This window comes from Pteropus vampyrus, unplaced genomic scaffold (genome assembly GCF_000151845.1).
Source record: "Pteropus vampyrus isolate Shadow unplaced genomic scaffold, Pvam_2.0 Scaffold11, whole genome shotgun sequence".
NCBI lineage: Eukaryota > Metazoa > Chordata > Mammalia > Chiroptera > Pteropodidae > Pteropus > Pteropus vampyrus.
The window spans coordinates 13,645,807-13,651,107 of record NW_011888792.1 but is presented as its reverse complement, the minus strand read 5'-3'; positions in this window follow the sequence as shown (position 1 = coordinate 13,651,107).

The following is a 5,301-nucleotide window of genomic DNA, read 5'->3' as shown; positions in this document are numbered from 1 at the left end:
TGAGTCAAATGTGGGTGGGGAAGAAAGGGAATGGAAATAGTAAATTGTTTACTTTCCATAGGATGAAACTCTATTGCTTTATTCATTTATTCTTGCATCCAGAATTTAGAAACTAACATTAATGAATTCAAAATTATTAAATTCCCTATCATGGATTCTACTTTACTTGTCAAAGTGAAGGAGATCAATAGGCATAAGCATATACAACATCTCATTCAGTCTTCAAAACCACCCAAAATAGAGGTATTCTTACCCCCATTATACAGGTGAAGTTAGGGAGATTAAAAAGGTGACAAGGGAACATCAGGAAATAGAAAATTGAGGACCGAAGTCTCAGTTAGTGTGACTCGAAACCTCGTGCTCCCTCTGCTCCCCAAAATGCTTCTCCAGAGGCACGTGGTGGGCATGTGCTGCTGCTGGCCTGCCTGGTGCTGAATAATGAGTCTTCCTCCCTTTGTTGGTGGCATTCTGTGTTTTAGGATCAGCCCACAGAAGAGAGTCTGAATGAGAAAGCCCTGACTACAGAAAACCTCAGTGGCAGCAGTGTGGAAAACAAAAGGGATAAGCTGGTGGAGGGAGCTTCATCTGAGGCCATGCTGCAACTCCTAGAAAGTGCTTTCAGCAAAAACTCACCCCCAAAGCAATCACCAAAGAAGACCCCAAGTACAAAGCTCAACATCCCTTATTTCTATGAAGCCCTGGAAAGGCTGAACAAACCTTCCCAGCTTAAAGAGGCTGAGGACAGTCTGTATAACAACTATCTCGATGGTTTCTATAACACAAAACCTTACAAGCACAGAGACGACCGGCTGCTGCAAGCTCTAATGGACATTCTGAGAGAGGAAAATTAAAATAATTCTGTGGTCCTGAGTTGGAAATATTCATGCTTTTTCCTTCCCCTTAGATTCTGCCTGTGTCTAAAGTGGTTGTTTCTATCATTGATCCTTAGGCTTATTGTAATATCCTGATACTTTTTATTTTTCTCACCAAACTGGACATTTGAAAAGGATGAGCTTAAACAGTAAATCCAGCTTCTGGAACGTGTCATAGATCTTTCAAAGCACGTCTTCCTTGCCTATGCGAGTAAAATGTTTGTTCTTTCTGGAGCCACAGTTCACACGTGGTCCTCGCAACACATTAAAATGCCTCCTTGGGCATTCTCATTTCATTCCTCTAAAGAAAAGACATAACCTGGGCAGTAGATTAATTTGAAAAAGTAATCTGCCAAGGATGGGAGGAAGGAAAACTCTTCTGATAGCTTGTCCCTCGTCTTTGCCCTGTGGTTCTTTGAATTTTGATGCCAAAGAAGGCTTTGGAAAGTCTCTGGTGAAAGTTCACAATTAGACACATACCCTATCTTTTCTACTGCTAGGTAATACTTATTCAGGGAGTGACCATCTGGTCATTTGGGGGAAAAGCTGGGTAATTTAGATCAAGAAACAGACCTCAAAATCTGCATTATCTGGTTCGAGCAGTTTCAGAAGATTTTTCTTTGCTTAGTGTGCCACGTAGAGGCCTCTATGTATCTAAGGGTGATGGAGACTCATGTTGTGTGCTCTGGTCTTCCTCTGTTTCTTCTTTTGAGGATTTTTCTCACCTGTCTCCTTTCTCAGCCATAAACTAGATATCAAGAGAACTAAATATGTACTTCTTAGAACAAACTTATACTTGGGATTTGTCGAGTTTCTAATTTTTTTTTTTTTTTTAGCAATAATAACAGAAACCACTCAAAACACAGAGAATCAATATAAGAAAAGGAAAATATTCATAACGGGAGAGCCAATGGGAGGTTTTGTTTGTTTTTAAAATTGTATTCCTTGGAACAACTTTTTCTGGATCTTTGAAACTGAGTGTTCGTTCCTCGAACACTAAAGGCTCTTCCCCAGTCTTAGAGCTGATAGCATCCAAATTCTCACCAAACTGCTTCCAAGCTTCAGCTCAGAAGACACAAGCTGGCAGCCCACAGGCCACATTTGTCCCTCAGGTAGATTATATTAGGCATGTAAAATGTTTTTAAAATGTGAGTTATTATTGAAAGTAAGAGATTTCACATAAAACCTGATTATCAGACCCAGGTTCCTTCATGGCAACAGTTGCCTGGAGCTGAGTAGCAGCTGCCCAGCTAGACTTGAATGTCAGGTCCTCAAGGCATCCTGCTCCATGTAGTTTACAGTGGACACGTTATTGGTCAGCACTCAACAGGCATTTTATCTTGCTTACACTTGCACTAAATGGACATGTGCAAGGTGTAAATGCATTAGGAAAAAAAAAGATCCTCAACTTCTCTCAGGCAGGATCTGTGTAATAATCAATAATTATGAGAATTTGCCATGATTTAATTAAATCATTGGCCCCCAAAATGGTATCCTAGACTTCTGAAAGTACTTGTGATATCTAGTTTGATGTATTCATTTAATCTCACCTCACCTGGATGCTCATTTACACTAATTAACTGCCAACCACGTAGCTTCCCATTCTCTGTATGTTCACGAAGGCTCTAGTCACCCACAATGTTGGCAGTCTCCCTTGGATTTGCTATTCATAATTTTTCCATGAAGTTTGAACTTCATCAGGCTACACATGAACTAGACCAAGAAGAAAACTACATTGAACAAGATCAAGAACACTAGAGTCTGTCACTTGCTTTGGTTTGAAGTAGTTATTAAGACAAAATGTCATCCCCTATTCTATCATATACATTTGTGCAGAGAAAAGTATTTCTAGATTAATACCCATAATGCTTTGAGGATGTTCTCCTAAAAGAACACCACTAGTATCACTCTGTCCTTGAAAGTTTCACATGTTTGATATAGGGTGTTAAATAGAATTTTGAAAATTTCAGCATATTAACGGGTAGTAAAGATGAAAAGGACCAGAGAATTATTAGATAAATCTTCAACTAAAAAACGAAGTTAAGGCCCAGAGAGGCCAATGAACAGTAATAAATGAAAACCCATCCTTTCCCCATTCTTAGCCTAGGGCTAATCGTACGAAGCTTTCTTTTTCACACTTCTAACAATGTCCTTTCCTGGATAAAACCCCAACCAATTCATTGGATTGTAGCCAAAGGTTCACTCTAGAGAAGCTTTAATATTTAAATAAAGTCATGTTTGAATGTTTCCAACCTGGAGTATATTGTTCAGGCATAAAATATTTTTGTCGGTCTTTCTTAGTGCCTGTGTGAATTTTTGTGAAAATGTAAAAGAGGAAACATATATAATATTTCCCTTGAAATTTTAAACTATATTTTTCTTTACAAGTATTTATAATGTACCAATGCTTTTATCAAACAGAATTTTAAAAGGCATAAATTATATTAAAGAACCAAAATTTTCCTGAGAATAAGAAAGTTTCATCCAATAAAATATTTTTTTGAAAGGCATGTTCCTCTGTCAGTAAAAAAAAAAAAAAAAAAAAGTATAATGTGTACATGTTGTGATATTAAAAGTTACATTTGTCTAATAGTCTGAAAGAATGTATAGCTGAGTTTAACGTGTGTGGCCCTAGCATTCTTATGGGAAAGCCCACATTATACACCTGCTGTATTAACCAGAATATGTAAAATATGCTTATGAATCAGAAGAATAAATGATTTCTCACTAAGTCAAAAAGAAAAAAAAGCTCATGTTTCCAACAAAAATAGGATCTCTTATTTATTATGTTTCCTAAATAAACTGTAAAAAAAGTTGAAGCTTTACATTAGGAAGTTAATTCTTTTATAGAAAAATGGGCTGTCTCAAAGGTAATTTAAGAATCTACTTGAATAGGTATATTTCATTTTTTCATATAGCTCAGTCTTTCACTTTTTGACAACATGAAAAGTTTTATGACTGAGCCTTTTTCCCAACAGAAGTGTAGAGAAAAAACCTAAAGAGACTTACTACATGTCAGAGAAATGATTTGCAACAGTTCATTAAACATGCCTTTGTTTATAGGCCAGATTATAGGAGCTAAGCATTAAACCCTTCCCAGAAGTCCCCTAGTCAGAAGCCCCCAATTCTCAACTTTGATATCTTGCCCGCAGGCCCGTTTTTCTCTCCTGCTTCAAATCTCTAACCATAAAATTGCCACCCACCATTTCAGAACCTGACCTTCCTTCCCAGGGGTGCTGATTTTCCTTCTGACTCCATTCCTTTCTCCTAAATCATAATTATTCAGCTGAAGTGAAATATTTTTTCAAGAACTCCAGAAGGATGTGGACCGTCCTCCACATCCAGCCAGCCGTCTTCAAAGTCTTCCAACCGGGAGGGTTGAAGTTAGGTCTCTGTTTCCCTTGAATGTCTAGATGGTAACTATTGGACTAACCATGTGCAAGCTGCATGTACAAGCGTGCGCACATGCACACACACAAACACACACCAAGGATAAATATTAATTATTATGTACAAATTTAAACCCATAAAGAATAAGAGTAATGTTCTCCTAACTGCCTCAGAATTTTGCAAGTCTGTATCACTAATACACCTAATGATTATTATTCATGCCGCTCCCTCCATCCCTGTGGACAGAGTGTATTTTCCTGGCCTATTGATGTTGAGTTTGACAATGCGATTTGCTTTGGTCGGTGGAATATTAATGGATATGATGCAAGCAAGGGCCTTAATGGGCTTGCATAATTTTCAGTGGTCCAGAGCTATGAGAAAAGTATGCCCCAGGGAAATACTGCCCCTTCCGCCTATTTCTAGAACAAATGTGTATGTAGCAGATTCACATTCTGGAACCAAATCCAGCTAGCTCACAGCACAAAACAGAACTGTCCAGATAAGCACAGCCTAAATAAGTTGAACTTGTTATCTTGGCAACTTGTAAGTATGAGAATAAATGCTGAGTTTTGGGGTAGTTTGTTACATAGCCTTCCTGTGTCAACAAAATTCACTAATAAAATAGAAATTCCAATTGTTTATGCCACTATCAATACCCCCCCTTCAAATTGTGCCTTGTGAAACCTAGAATAGAGAAAAGAGCCAGTGTTAAACCATACACCTCTTAATTCCTATCCCATAGCTAAACAAAGACTCTAGCCAAATTTTGAAATTTTCACTTTTAAAGTTTTGTCTTAGCTTAGCTTCTTCTGAAAGTAGAGCCTCAGATAATGAATAACTTGTATATGGATACTTTATTTAGGAGGTAATAGCAGAGAGAAGTGATTCACACATACTCACAAGCAGCATAGAGTAACATTGATCAGCATAGGACTTCCAAAAGGCTAGAATGAATATTTCAGCAGATAATGGCATTGGTACGAGATAACTCGAAACAGACACCTGTGCTTTCCTCACTACCCCATCTCCACCCCATCCA